Below are 16,573 nucleotides of genomic sequence, written 5' to 3'. Positions count from 1 at the left end.
GATCTGCAACCTGGTTTTCACGACCTTTTCTATCTTTGACTTCAAAATCAAACTCTTGCAGTAGCAACACCCATCTAATAAGCCTTGGTTTAGCATCCTTCTTGGCCATCAAGTACCACGAAGAAGCATGGTCTGTATGGACTACTACTTTAGTTCCAAGCAAATAAGACCTGAAATTCTCAAAAGCATACACCACGGCTAGTAATTCCTATTCAGTTACTGTGTAATTCTTTTGCGCTCCATTCAGTCCTTTCCTGGCATAATATATCAGGTGAAACAATTTATCCCTTTTTTTTCCTAATACATCTCCTAGCGCAACACCACTTGCATCATACATTATTTCAAACGGTTTGGCCCAGTCAGGTGCAATAATAATGGGGGCCTCCATCATCTTCTTTTTATGGAATTCAAATGCCTTCAAGCAGTTATCATCGAAGAGAAATTTAACTTCCTTCTCCAACAACTTGCAAAGTGGACTTGCAACTTTTGAGAAGACTTGTATGAATCTCCGATAGAATACTGCATAACCAAGAAAACTATGCACTCCTTTTACTGAAATAGGGGGCGGTAATTTCTCGATAACTTCAACCTTTGCTTGATCAACTTCAATCCTTTTTTCAGAAATTTTGTGGCCCAGCAAAATACCCTTATTTACCATAAAATGGCATTTTTCCCAATTAAGCACTAGATTAAATTCAACACATCTCTGCAAGGCCATATTCAGATTCTCCAAACATATTACAAATGAGCCACCTGCCACTGAGAAATCATTCATGAATACCTCTATGGTGTCTTCTACCATGTCAGAGAATATAAACATCATGCACCGTTGAAAAGTGGCAGGTGTATTGCATACCTAAATTGCATCCTCTTAAATGTAAATGTGCCATATGGGTATGTGAATGTCATCTTCTCTTGATCTTCTGAAGCGATGCAGATTTGGTTATACCCAGAATAACCATCCAAGAAACAATACCACCCCCTGCCAGCCAATTGATCAAGCATCTGGTCTATGAAAGGCATTGGGAAATAGTCCTTCAGCATCTAAGAGCTCAACTTACAGTAGTCCATAGAGACTCTCCACCCGATCACTAACCTGAGTTAAATCAGCTTATTCTTCTCATTAGCAACCACTGTCATACCATCTTTCTTGGGCACACATTGAACTGGGCTTACCCACTTGCTGTCAAAAATAGGGTAAACTACTCCTGCATCCAACCACTTAATAATCTCCTTTTTAACCACTTCTTGTATTGGTAGGTTAAGACAACGCTAATGCTCAATGGTAGGAGTACAATCTTCTTCTAGTTGGATTTTGTACGTACAGATGCCAAGAGAAATGCAATAATGTCTGCGATGGTGCATCCAATTGCTCTCTTGTTCTTCTAAAGTACTGAAATAAGTGCAGTTACCTGTTGTTCTTCTAAATTGGCTACAATAATAACAGGTAGTGTGTTCCCTTTTCCAAGAAATACATATTATAAGTGACCAGGCAGCTTCTCCAATTCCAACATTGAAGGTTCTTCAATGGATGGCTTAGCTGTTGGTGTTGGTCAATTAGCTAGATCAAGGTTGAGCTTTTTAGGAGCATAAGAATACAAGCCCTGGCCGGTCAGGGAACAAGTTGTCTCTTCATACTCCTCAATACCTTTGCTTTCATAGTTTATCACAACTGCTGCTAAGGGCTCGATAATAAGTTTTTTAGTTCTGAGCACATCTTTCTCATCCTCAAAGTACAAATTAACTACTGAGAACACACTCATTTCCTCATGTTGTTACATTGATTTGCACACATTAACTGTATCTCTTTATCGTTCACCCTGAATAAAAGCTCATTTGCTCTCAATCGATCAATACACTTCTGGTTGTGAGGAAAGGTAGACCCAGGATTATGGGAACCTCGATGTCCACCTCATAGTCCAGAATGAAAAAGTCTGTAGGGAATATGAAATTGGAGACCTTGACCAGCACATCATACAAAATGCCAACAGGTTGCTTTACTCATGTTTGTTGGTGTGGGATTTCCCAGACCCAACTTTTTATAGATAGTCAATGGCATCCGATTAACACTTGCTCCTAGATCACACAGTGCTTTGGTGAATTCTATAGTTCCAATTATGTAGGGAATAGTGACTGCACCTGGATCAACTTCTTGTGCGTCAAGGTCCCTGTGGAAATAGCACTACAATGGTGGAGGTGTGCTTCCAGTTCGCAACTCACTGCTCGTTTCTTGGTCACAAGATCTTTCATAAATTTTTCATACCCTCGCATTTGCTCAAGGGCCTCGTTCAAAGGCATATTTATTGTCAATTTCTTTACCATTGCAAGGAACCTGCTAAACTTTGCATTATCTACTTTCTTTCTCAGCCGTTGAGGAAAGGGAGGTGGTGGCCGTGGCATGGTTTTCAACACCACTTCCTTCTTTTTTCCTTGTTTAACAAGTCAATAGAACTATTTGGTTTCTCCAACTCCCCTGGATATTATTTTGCTGGTTCATTAGTAATTTTCTCAATATTCCCAGATTTGTCGACAGCAAGGCCAGATAAAATCTTACCACTCCTCGTGGTGATTGCTTGACATGAATTATTAGTCTTCTAATCTTGAGTTGCTTGAAAATGTGAAGTACCACTTATTCTCTTGTTTAGTGATGAGGATAGTTGACTCATCTATTGCTCTAACTGCTGGATAGAAGTTGAATGTAAACTAACCAACTGACTCATAGTGGAAAATTCACTCCTCATACTGGCTACGCCTACATTAGTAGCCTCTACTCCCTTCAATAGTTCTTTCATCATATCTTCCATGAAATACTTTCCCAAACTAGTTGCAACAGCTTCTTGATGTCTTGCATGAACATACAACCCATTTTTGCCATTAATGCATCTCCCTTGTTTTTGCTCCCTATCTTTATGATTAGGATTGTCATTCCCATTCCAACCTTGATTCCCTTGGCTGTTGCCTTGGAAACCCACCTGAATAGTAAAATAGTTGACTTTTTCTTCAGTCTCCATATCATCACAGTCCTAAGTCATTACAGCTTTCACCTGTTCCGTCCTTCCTAACATTAAGTGCTTGGTGAGCAAGTCTATTTGAGTCTTTAGATGGGCTATTTCTTGATCATTTTCCTCATTCCTTTTTTGTTGTTCCTCCTTTATTCCAACAGGAACAGTTGGACTTGTGACCATAGAATCACTAGTGTACCAAGCCCTACTTAATTTTTTCATCCAATTCAACATATTAGCAGCATCTTGACATACAAGAGTAACAAATGATCCTCCAACAGCGTTGTCTACCATTAGCCTTGTCACATAGTTAAAACATCTGTACAGAGTCTCCATCAGATGTATGTCCATCATGTTATGATTTGGACATTATGCCAGTTTCTTCTTGAACCTCTCCCAAGTTTCATGGAAAGCCTCATTTGGGAGTTGCCTAAAATTATTGATCTCATCCCTCAACTATATCCTTCTGGAGGGCACAAAGAACCTTCCTAGGAAAGCTCATCTCAACTGCCTCCAGTTGGTTATAGAATTAGGTGTCAACTCATTTAGCCATAATGTTTCCTTGTCGGACAGAGACAATGGGAACAACCTCAATCAGATAGCACTCTGGCTCACCCCCATGTTATCAAAGGATTTGCAAATGGTGAAAAAATTCACCAGACGCAGATAGGGGTCATCTTCAGGAAGACCTCCAAAAAACCCTTTCATAGTTAAAATTTGGATTATTGTTCTTGTGATATTGAACTTTTCTCCTGGTGCCAACGGTGGTGGAATGATCGTGCCCATTGCACTTGCTCCATCCACATTGTTATCCTCTTCAGCCTCATACCATAGTGGTCGTTCTGCCATTCTGCTTACGTGATGAAGTTCTAAATTGGGTATGGCTTAGTGCAACCTAAAGTAAATATCTTGTAAATTAACAAAAACAGCAACCGAGCATAAATCAAGAAAACTTAACTCTCAGCAAATTTTTGCACACAAAATTTTCAATCTACAACTGTACTCCCCGGCAACGGTGCCATTTTTGATAACGCTCAAATTACATTATTAAATGGGTGTAAGAGATCATTGTCAATATAAAACCCAACTAGGTTGGGGCCAAATCCCATAGGGAATAGGGTGTGAACATTAATTTGTTTACGAAATACTTTACTGGTATTTTATTGTTTCCGAAAGATGGGGGTATAAAGTTCACAGCGAATCAATTATCACTATCTAAATTATAGTATTGTTATCAATATAAATGGAAAACCACAGTTATGATCACCAAAGGTTTCCGGTATTTACAGATAATAGGTAATGCTAGAGACCCTCAGAATGAATAGAACAACAGAATATCCCTGACTATGATACTATCTGACTTATCTCTTGACCTCACCAGACAATTTATTTTCTAGTTCTCTCGAACTTAGATAATTTGTCTATATCCAAACAGATGTTATCTCAAGTAGATTAATCTAGTTATGGCATTAATCATTAAACAGAAGATTGATAGCTTCTGAGTCCCTGTTGATAATTCCCATCCTCTAGTCTATTTCTCCGTTAGAAGCAAATAAAACCTAACGCATAATCTAATGTTGGCAACCACTAGATTTTAGTTAAAACCAAAGAATTTCAAGATGTTCTACAACTCTTTGAATCCATTAAACACCTAGCATCATATCAAACCCTAATGTTTTGGATCCCATAATCCCGACTAACGGAATTAGCCGTTCATGATTTGATGAAAGAAATCACTAGTTGAATTTATGATGATAATAATCAACTTACATATAGATTGAAAATAGCAAGTAATTTCTTCAATTAAATCCCAAGTTAGAAACCCAAGAATAGTTGATAAGAAAGAAAACTAAGAATAATTGGCGAAAGAGAACAATGTACCTATTTCTCTCTCCAAAGTTCTTATTCTGAATAATGAAAACTTGATAATTTAAAAACCCTAAAAGTTTCTATTTATACTGAAGCCTAATTAAGGTAATAAAATAAAAAAATCATAGCTGGGCTCGAATTAGGTGACAGTATATTAGTGTTGATCGTCAGGCTTCTGACGGCGTCTCAGATATGTCGTCAGAAGTCGTGCCATGCTAACCTGTTCTGCCTCGCTCTGATGATGTCCTCTGATAGCTTACTAGAGGAGTTGCAGCTTATAGTAAATATCATCAGACCTTCATCTTATTTCACCACGTTCTATCCCACTTGACGGCACCTTCTGACGACTTACCACACTTGTGACGACATATTGAGAATGTCGTCACCTTCATCCAGCAACTCGTCTTCACTGTTCTTCCTGACGCCTTTTTTTGGTAGCTTACCACTTCTTTGACAGCTTGCAAGAAATGTCGTCAGACTTATATCAGCTCACTTGTACTAGATTTTACTTATTTTGTTCATCTTTCCTATGTTTTCCTCCCATCCTAGCTACAACTACAATATCACAAGAAAATGATCAAAAACAACCAAAAGTTGATTAAGACTTCACAATTCTTTTAAGTTAAAAGCCTCAAATGTGTTAGCATCTGCTCACACATCAACAAGCAAATTGAGGACTACCTCAAAACAACTTTGACGAGGGCATCGAGTTCATTTGGTGGGGGTACTTTTATTAGAACCCCAATCTAAGACATGATATCTAACAAGGCAATGTCAACATGTATATTGGCCTTGGCATGTGCTAAGACAAGTAATATGAGGAACAAGGTAGATGGAGTGATGGCAAGGAAGCCTTGGGCACATGAGGGGACGACAGGCACATGGAATCTAAGTGGGCATGCGTGCAAGCATTAACATGAGCATGGCATGGCACTGTCATGACATCGACACTAGCATGGCACAGGTGATTGCATGGCACATAGATGGACACATATATAGGCACTGACATGATCAAGGAGGATTCACATAATAGTCATTGGCGTGGCCTAAGCAGTGACATGGCTAAGACAACTTTAATAAGATGAGGTTTAGGATTGAAGGGTAATAATGGTTCTCATGAACTTCTGGTTCATGGAATAAACAATAAGGAAAATAACAAATAAATGTAAAATAAGGAAACATGTCTAACAATCTAGTAACACATATAAACTCAATCGACAATTGTATTCCCCGACAACGATGTCAAAATTTGATACGCCCAAATTACACCTATCTTATGAGAGCGTAAGCGGTCGATGTCAAATATAGAATCTAACTAGGTTGGGGTAGAATCCCACAGGGAATATGGTGCTAATTAAGTTGTATGCAGATTAATTAACTTTTAATCATTCCTTTCATAAAACAAAAGAGGGGATTTGATTAAGTTCACAAATTAATGGCTCAGTTTAACAAGATGAAGTCTGTGTAGTAGTGTTTTAATTTAGAGAAATTGCAAGCTAGGGTTATGTCGACCTTGTAGTTGTCAATACTTTCTAACTATGGGCTTTATGAATTCATACATGCATCATGCTTATAGAGAAGCGTATTATATTTAATAATATAATCCTAGTGTTTATCAACTATCAAGGACTAATTCACTTTAGTTCTCTCGGATCAAAAGTATTTAGAAAAACGATACAAAATCTCCAAGTAGTTATCCTGTTAAGGCATTAACATATGAAATGGGGGTTGGAAATCCTATTTTCTTGTCACTACATTCTTTTTTGAACAATAACCTTTCTATCAAACAACTTGTGTTTTAAGGAACATCCTCTATGTTTGCAACCACGAGAATTCAAGATAAACGAAGAGAGTATGATGTAAACAAATCAATGCATAATGAATTCAAAACCTAAAGTAATAGATTGTTTTTTATAAGGATTCCATAATCCTAACTAATAAACTTAGCTACTCATGAATAAAATGGCAATCACAATAGAAATATTCATCATACCAAAAACTAGAAGATGATCTTGGTGTGCAAATAGTGAAAATAAGAGAGAAACGTTTTCTCTCTTCACCCTAAGCCACTAATCCCTTGTTCAAAATACTATAAATTATTGAGTAATGATAAATTTTCAGCATCACGTCTTTTTAATAATGTTTTCTCTCATAATTTCCTTCTAAGTCCCTAAACTATTTATAAATGACAAATTAGTCTTGGACATAGTTTCTAGGTGCCACATTTGATCCAACAAGCTACTTTTCTCTTGTGTGATTTGTCATCCGCAATCCGTAGTCCCATTATGTCTCCATCTACCTCATTAGTACCTGAAATCATGCTAATCACATCGGTTAGCTCAATCACATAGAAGTAGAGTAAAAACATAAGAAACTAGTCACTTTGTTCTCCAAACTTAGCTAAAATATGGGTAATTTATGGTGCTTAGGCATATAAATACACCCAAGTTCAAGGATCCATTAGAGGGAAAGTCTGGTGCCTATAGCCATGGTAAATCCATCTCTAATAACATAAATTTAAGTTGTTGCAGTTAAAAAGCTTGTAGTTGTACTTTGGGATTGGCCAGCCAGCCAGCCTATAGTGTGCACCGATTGTTTCATCCCTTTTGTCGGCGATGCACTCCTAGCCTTCACTGGATGGGTCGTTCCTCTAGCGCTCTTACTTTGTAGAAATTAGAGTTCTCAAAGCAAACCTATGCTCTTACTTTGGGATCGGAGTAATGATTAACAGGGACAGTCGGGGGCATTCATATTTCATAGTCAAAGGTGAAATTCTTTGATTTATAATAGACAAACAACTGTGAAAGAATATGCAAAAATATTTTCATTAATCAAGAATGAAAGTTGGGGAATCGAAGATAATCAGATACCATCTTAGTCTCAACCATAAATGATACTGACCAGGGATCAGCGGATGTTGCTTTTAGGACTCCGTCGGCACCTTATGAGAAATCAAAGTTTTTTGGTTCCTGGGAGAGTATGGTCACAAGGCTGAAACTTAAGGAAAGTGATGGAAAGGCACCACCACGAGTAGAGCCTGTAACTTAATTTGACTAAACACAGGGAAACTTACCAGGTCTAGACATAGTTAGGATTAACATACTGAGAGCTCTTTCTTGATTCTATGGGTGGTGGTGCATGGTCATTCTTAGTTGGTGGAGCGATTTGTCTTGTTAATTCAGTCAACGAACAAGACCTTAGCCTGCTCACTAACTATGTGGAGGTATCCCTTCGCTGCTACCTTCTTAGAGGGACTACAACCTTTTAGGCTGTAAAAGTTTGAGGCAATAACAGGTCTATCATGCACTTAGATATTCTAGGATGCACGCACACAACACTGATGTATTCAACGAGTTTATAGCCTTGGCCGATCGGCCTGGGTAATCTTTCAAATTTCATCATGATGGGGATAGATCATTGCAATTATTGTTCTTCAACAAGGAATTCCTAGTAAGCGCGAGTCATCATCTCATGTTGACTACATCTCTACTATTTGAACACACTGCCCACTGCGTCTACCAATTGAATAATTGGGTGAAATGCTTAGATTTCGGCGATGTGGGTGGTTCTCTACCCGCGACATCGTGAGAGGTCCATTGAACCTTATCATTTAGAGAAAGAAGAAGTTGCAACAAGGTGTTTGTAGGTGAACCTAATAAGGATGATTGTCAAAACTTGCATAGAAGAATCACCCATTAATATGTTTAATAATTAGAAAGTCCATGCAGGTGGGATGCTTTGACCCTCCGCACAAGAGCCTCCCTCGCGTCCCTAGTGCGAGCTCCCAGCGTGCGCATCAGGCAACTAATGATCACTGTAGCAGAAAGAGCGAAAGAATACTTAAATTGATAGCCTGACCCTCGTACCCCTTCCACAGTGTGCGTCGAGGAAACTTGGGATTCTTTTATAAACAAAAGTGACTATCGATAATGGATATCTCGGCCCTCTCATTGATGAAAAACATAGTGAAATGTGATACTTGGTGTAAATTGCAGAATCCCATGAACTATCGATTCTTTGAATGTATGTTGTTCCCGAAGCCATTAGGCCGAGGGAAAATATTCTTGTACATCATGCAATGCGTCGCCCCATGCATCGTGCATTAACCATGGGGTTCCATGTCATTGTGCGGCGAATACTGGTCTTCCATGCACCTTGAGCTTGTGGATGGCCAAAATGCGAGTCAACGTCGATGAACATCATGGCATGTGGTGGTTGTAACTCAACTTTCTTTGTTGTCGCATCTACATCCCGTCTTATGTTCGGACTCTAGGATACTATAGAGCTTAGATGCTCCGACCGTGGCCCCAGGTCAGGCAGGATTACCCGTTGAGTTTAAGCATATCAATAAGCAGAGGAAAAGAAACTTATAAGGATTCCCTTAGTAATAGAGAGCGAACCGGGAATAGCTCAGCCTTAAAATCGTCCGGCTTCGTCGTTCGAATTGTAGTCTAGAGAAGCATCCTCAGTAGCGGACAGGGTTCAAGTCCCCTGAAGGGGGTGACAAAGATTGTGAGAGCCTCGTTGTGCCCAGACCCTGTCATACAATGAGGTGATGTTGACGAGTCAGATTGTTTGGGAATGCAGCCCAAATCGGGCGGTGAATTTCGTCCAAGGCTAACTATGGGCGAGAGGCCGATAGCAAATAAGTACCGCAAGGGAAAGATTAAAAGAACTTTGAAAATAGAGTCAAAGAGTGATTGAAATTTTTAGGAGAAAAGCGAATAGGAACCGCGATGCACCCCAGTCGGATGTGGAATGACGACGACCCAGTCTGCCGATCGACTCGGGGCATGGACCAGCATGGATTGGGGGGAGTACAAAGCCCGAGCTCTCTATACCCTCGAAGAAATCTGTCTCCTTGATTGTGGTAGGCAGCGTGCACCTCTAGCGTACTTCGACATCTGCGCGCTCCAGACACTGGCCTTTTGGTTCTCCATTCGACCCATCTTTAAACACAGACCAAAGAATCTGACATATGTGCGAGTCAACGAGTGAGTAAACCCATAAGGCTTAAGGAAGCTAATTGGTAGGATCCCCCTAAGGGGTGCACCACCGATCGACCTTGATCTTATGAGAAGGGTTTGAGTGTGAGAATAGTTTTTGTGACCCAAAAGATGGTGAACTATTCCTGAGCGAAGCGAAGCTAGAGAAAGCTCTGGTGAAGGCTTGCAGTGATACTGACGTGAAAATCATTCTTCTTAATTAGGTATAGGGGTGAAAGACTAATCAAGTCGTCTAGTAGTAGGTCCCCTCCAAAGTATCCCTCGGGATAGCAGGAGCTCGGGTGCGAGTTCTATTGGGTAAAGGCAATTATTAGAACACCCTTGACCTATTCTCAAACTTTTCATAGGTAGGATGGTGTGACTGCTTTGTAGAGCTGCGCTACAAAATCAAGAGCTATAAGTGGGCCATTTTTTATAAGCAGAATTGGCGATGCAGGATAAATCGGAGGCCGAGTTACGATGCCAAACTATGCGCTAACCTAGATCCCACAAAGGGTGTTGGTAGATTAAGACAGCAGGGCGGTGGTCATGGAAGTTGAAATATGCTAAGGAATGTGTAAGAACTCACCTGCTGAATTAAATCACCCCAAAAATGGATGGCGCTTATGCGCACGACCTACAACCAACCGTCGGGGCAAGTGCTAGGCCCCGATGAGTAATAGGCATGGCGGTCGCTGCAAAACCTTGGCTGCAAACTTGGGTGGAGTGACCGTCGGTGCATATCTTAGTGGTAGTATCAAATATTTAAATGAGAACTTTAAGGCTGAAGAGGGAAAGGCTCCATGTGAACGGCACTTGCACATGGGTTAGTCGATCCTAAGGGTCGGGGGAACCCCAACAAATAGCATATTTTGCACATAGTCTAAAAGAAAATTAGGTTAAAAGTACAAAACTGGGACGTGGCAGTCGACGGAAATGTTAGAAAGTTTGAAGATGTCGGCAGGAGCCTCGAGAAGAGTTATTTTTTTTGTTTAACAGCCTGGCCACACTGGAATCGGCTCTGCCAGAGGTAGGGTATAGTTGCTGAAAGAGAACCACACATCGCGTGGTGTCAAATGTACACTCGGAGGCCCTTGATAATATGGAGGACCGAATGACATCTACTCTAGGTCATACTTATAATCACATTCGGTCTCCAAGGTGAACAGCCTCTGTTAAATGGAACAATGTAGGCAAGGGAAGTCGGCAAAATGGATCCGTAACTTCAGGAAAAGGATTTTCTCTAAGGTATGGGCACGGGGGTCCCAGTCCCAAACCCATCGACTATCGATGGACTGCTTGAGCTACTCTCGTGGTGAGAGCGGGTCGTTGTATGCCGGTCGAGGGATGAACTCAAAATGGTTCCTTCGAGGGCCTTCCCCACGTGTCAAATAACGAACTCAAAAATGGTACGCAAAAGGAAAATCCAACTGTTTAATTAAAAAAAAGCATTGCGATGGTACCAACGGATGTTCACACAATGTGATTTCTTCCTAGTACTTTGAATATCATAGTGAAGAAATTCAACCAAGCGCAGGTAAATGGCGGGAGTAACTATGACTTTCTTAAGGTAGCCAAATACCTCATCATCTAATTAGTGACGCTTATGAATGGATTAACGAGATGGCCACTGTCCTTGTCTACTATCCAGTGAAACTACAACCAAATAAATGGGCTTGGCAGAATTAGCGGGGAAAGAAGACCCTTTTGATTTTGGCTCTAGTCCGAATTTTTGAAAATACTTGAGAGGTATAGTACAAGTAGGACCCGAAAGGGGAAAGTGAAATACCACTACTTTTAATGTTATATTACTTTTTTCGTAAATCGAAAGTGAGGCACTACCTTTTTTTGGGCATAAGGCTCGCTCTACAGGCTGATTCCAGCGGAAGACATTGTTATGTGGGGAGTTAGGCTGGGGCAGTATATCTGTTAAAATATAACACAGGTGTCCTAAGATAATCTCAACGAGAACAAAAAGCTCGTATGGAACAAAACGGTAAAAGATCGTTTGATTCTGATTTGTAGTACAAATACAATTAGTGGAACCATATCCTAACTACCTTTAGACCTTTGAAATTTGAAGCTAGAGGTGTCAAAAAATTTACCACAGGGATAACTGGCTTGTGGTAGCCAAACGTTCACAGCGATGTTGCTTTTTGATCCTTCGATGTAGGCTCTTCCTAGCATTGGGAAGCAAAATTCACCAAGTTTTGGATTGTTCACCCACCAATAGGGAATGTGAGCTGGATTCAGACCATTATCAGACAGGTGAATTTTACCCTACTGATGACAGTGTTGGAATAGTCAGTCATCCTAGTATGAGAGGAATCATTGATTCGAACATTTGGTTATCATGCTTGGTTAAAAAGCCAGTGTCACGAAGCTATCATGTGATGGATTATGAAAGAATCCCTCTAAGTTAGAATCTGGGCTAGAAGCAATGCATGCGCCCTCCATTTGCTTGCCGACCCACAGTAGGGGCCTCGTCCCCCAAGGGCACGTGTCGTTGGGTAAGCCATTGTGGCGAAAGGGTTGCGGTGGCTACCTTTAAGTACAATTTTCATCGAGCAGCGGGTAGAATCCTTTGAAGAGTACTTAAATATGCAATAGGGTATTGTAAGTGGTAGAGTGGCCTTGCTGCCATGATCCAATGAGATTCAGCCCTTTGTCACTCCATTTCACCTCACCCTCGAGCATGTCGCGGCATACTTTCACCCGAGTTCAGCACTTATTTTTCAAGTATTGCTTAGGTTCCATTCCAAACAGTTAAGTATGATATCAAGGGACCTTTCATTCTAACCTAAGGCATCGCAATTAAAGGTTTTCTACAACGCACAGTGCGGCTCAAGAGCCCAGTGATGCTTCAAGAAGAACGTTGGTGCGTGGAGGTATGTCGCAATTAGAGGTTTTCATGACCGTCAAGTGCAATCCTCGAGACATGTCCAATGCCCTGGGCTCCTATTTCCGGAGTAATTGGTAGCACACAACGCCTAATGTCAAATATCAAAGGACCTGTAGTGGCCTACCATGGTAGTGTCTTTATCGAGTTTGTTGTCCATGTATCGACACCTTCACCCACAAGGCACTATGGGCAAACACCTCAAACCACCATGGGTAGAAACGATGACAAAGAAACACTACACCATTCACTACGGAAACACGGCACCATGGCTCCAAGGTACCATTGTGCCATGGGACAGCGGACCATGGCACCAAGGCACCATGGCACCAAGGCACCGCACTGCCATGGCACCAAGTCACCGCACACCATGGCGCCATGGTAAAAAAGCACCCATGGATCCTAAACTAGGAACTGTGTGCTTGGAATCCACACACTCGTTCAGCCGCTGCGAGTGCACAAAGGCCCCATGAAACCATGGCACGGTAAGGCACCATGGCACTGTGCAAAAATCAAAAATTTGTGAAGCAAGGTGTGATCATCCGAATAATTTCATAACGTTCATCTATCTTCCTCGCTGTTGCATACTCATTTTGATACATACACGCTCTAAGTGTTTTTTAATGGTATTTCAATGTTACCTCATAAATTGGGACAGTTTTCCTAATGTCCCCACATTATTTTTATAAATTTAAATATTTTTTATATCGTTATTTTATTAGTACAAATATGCACTTAATTATTGGTTTAAGGTTACTTCATGTGTTGGAAATATTTTTCTATTATTTTTCTATTTTTAAAATATTTTTTTGATTTTCTATTTTATTTTAATTTAATTTTTGAATTTTCATAAATAATATTTGAAAAAAATATTTTCTTAATGAAAATTATCATTCACAAATTATGTGACTCTTTTCTGAGGACATTGGCTTAATCTTACATCAAAAACTTGCAGTTCTAGACCGTATATTTTGAGTATGATTCTCAGGCAAAATCATGTCTACGCTTATCAGTTGGGTTTTTTTAATGATATATAAGGGGGCAGAGGTGTTGAAGGCACTTCAAAATTATTGTTGCTAGTTGGCATAGGCACTCACTGAGCATGTCGGCGTGTAGTGTGGGCATATAGCAGCATGCATGGCTAGTCCGTTTGAGCTACCGGTGCTCGCGAAACAACGTTGATTGCATTTCATTATACACTCGTGTCGTCTATCGGTGGCATAATATTAATGACAGGGCTATTCGCGTTTAATTTCAAAGAAAGTGGTGCATTTATGTGTTTGGTAAGCTCTTGATGCTGCTCTCAGTGCAAGCTCCAAGCACTTCATGCATGGGATCGAGCCGAATCCACATCAAGCGTCAACGACCGACATGGGCGGCACTTGTACACTAGCCTCGGTGCACCTTTATCTCCTCAGCTCCCCCAAGGTTGGGCTATCGTGTCCAGCGGGACTTTCTTTAGTCTTGCAACATTCGCATGGGAAGTAGCCCATGATATCTATTGTTGAGCGTTGGGGCTGATGCTGGGCGTTCATCGATATAGTATTTAGACACACGACGCATGAGTTGTGTACGACATGTGCAGTTAGGTTGGATCCCTGCTCAAGAAGCAACGTCCTGACCCACTTTCTATCTCAGTCGTAGGGCAAGCGTGATTTTAGCTTGCTTGAATTTTGTTTCCTGTGTTTCATACCAAATTAGCAGTCATTATCAAGTTTTAATGATCGTCTTTTTCCTCTCATATTTCTTTCTAGGGGTGAATCAAAAGTCTGTCCTCCTGTCCCACGCCTTCCTCGCTTCATCGTGCGATGTCATAGTCCATGAGTAACGATCGGGATTTTTAGATATGGTAGACACAATGGGAATGGGGTTTTCATTGACTCCTATCTGCCCTATATGATGCTTATTGCAAATAACGGTCGCACTCTCTTTGAACCTATTCGTACCCTTTTGGGTAGGCCGAACTCATGCAATGCTGGCATCGATGAGGAATGCTTCCTTGTTGATGTTGCCAGTAGTAATATGCTTTTCTTAAAGATTAAGCCATGCATGTGTTAGTATGAACAAAGGCAGACTGTGAAACTGCGAATGGCTCATTAAATCAGTTATAGTTTTTTTTATGGTATCTACTACTCGCATAAACATAGTAATTCTAGAGTTAATATATGTAAAAAAAACCAACTTCTGGAACGGTTGAATTTATTACATAAAATTTAGACATGGTCTCTGCTCATTGCTGCGATGAATTATGATAACTTAATGGATCGCACGACCATTGTGCCAGCGACACATCATTTAAATTTCTACCCTATCAACTTTTGATGAAGGATAGTGGCCTACCATGGTGAAGACGGGTGATGGAGAATTAAGGTTTGATTTTAGAGAGGGAGCCTAAGAAATGGCTACCACATCCAAGGAAGGGAGAAGGCACGCAAATTACCCAATCTTGATATGGGGAGGTAGTGACAATAAATAACAATACCGGGCTCAATGAGCCTAGTAATTGGAATGAGTACAATATAAATCCATTAATGAGGATCCATTGGAGGGAAAGTCTTATGCCATATGGAATGGTAATTCCATCTCCAATAGCGTATATTTTAGTTATGGCAGTTAAAAGGATCGTATTTGTACTTTGGGATGGGCCAGTTGGTCCGCCTATGGAGTGCACCGATCGTCTCATCCCTTCTTTCAGTGATGCGCTCCTGGTGTTAATTGGATGGGTCATGCCTCAAGCACTCATACTTTGAAGAAATAGGAGTGCCCAAATCAATACTACGCTATGTATACATTAGCATCAGATAACATTATAGGATTTTAGTCTTATTATGTTGGCCTTCAGGATCGGAGTAACGATTAATAGGGACAGTCAGGGGCATTCGTATTTCATAGTCAGATGTGAAATTCTTTGATTTATGAAAGACGAAAAACTTCAAATGCATTAGCCAAGGATGTTTTCATTAATCAAGAATGGAAGTTGGGGGCTCAAAGACAATTAGATACAGTCCTAGTCTCAACCATAAATGATGCCGACTAGGGATCGGCATATGTTGCTTTTAGGACTTCGCCAACACTTTATGAGAAATCAAAGTTTTTGGGTTTTGAGGGGAGTATGGTGGCAAGGCTAAAACTTAAAGGATTTGATGGAAGGGAACCACCACGAGTGAAGTCTGTGGCTTAATTTGACTCAATACGGGGAAACTTACAGGTCCAGGCATAGTAAGGATTGACAGACTAAGAGCTGTTTCTTAATTCTATAGGTGGTGGTGCATGGTCTTTCTTAGTTGGTGTATCAAATTGTCTAGTTAATTTCATTAACGAACGAGACCTCAGCATGCTAACTAGCTACGCAGAGGTATCCCTTCGCTGCCAGCTTCTTAGAAGGACTAAGACCTTTTAGGCCCCAGAAGTTTAAGGTAATAACAGGTTTGTGATGCCCTTAGATGTTCTGGGCCGCACGCGTGCTACACTGATGTATTCAATGAGTTTATAGCCTTGGTTGATAGGCCAAGATAATTTTAAATTTTATCATAATGGGGATAGATCATTGCAGTTATTGTTCTTCAACGAAGAATTCCTAGTAACTGTGAGTCATTATCTCATGTTGAGAATAATCCCTGCCCTTTGTACATATCGCCCGTCGCTCCTACCGATTGAATGATTGGGAAAATATTTGTATTATGGTGATGTGGGCCTTTTGCTCCAAGCGACGTTGTGAGAAGTCCATTGAACATTATCATTTAAAGGAAGGAGAATTCGTAACAAGGATTCTGTAGGTAAACCTGTGGAAAGATCACTGTCGAAATCTGCATAGCAGA

The 16,573-nt window shown here is 40.6% G+C and overlaps 1 non-coding gene and 1 pseudogene across 1 annotated transcript; both read left to right on the top strand.

The window, feature by feature from the left end:
• Positions 1-8,789: 8,789 nt before the first annotated feature.
• LOC124892565 lies at positions 8,790-8,945 on the top strand (annotated as a pseudogene).
• Positions 8,946-9,173: 228 nt separating this feature from the next.
• Positions 9,174-12,538, top strand: LOC124892568. Its single transcript, XR_007050322.1, has one exon. It is a non-coding gene; the product is annotated as a 28S ribosomal RNA (ribosomal RNA).
• Positions 12,539-16,573: the final 4,035 nt, after the last annotated feature.

Source organism: Capsicum annuum, unplaced genomic scaffold, assembly GCF_002878395.1.
Source record: "Capsicum annuum cultivar UCD-10X-F1 unplaced genomic scaffold, UCD10Xv1.1 ctg4857, whole genome shotgun sequence".
NCBI lineage: Eukaryota > Viridiplantae > Streptophyta > Magnoliopsida > Solanales > Solanaceae > Capsicum > Capsicum annuum.
This window is presented reverse-complemented; position numbering and strand designations above follow the sequence as displayed.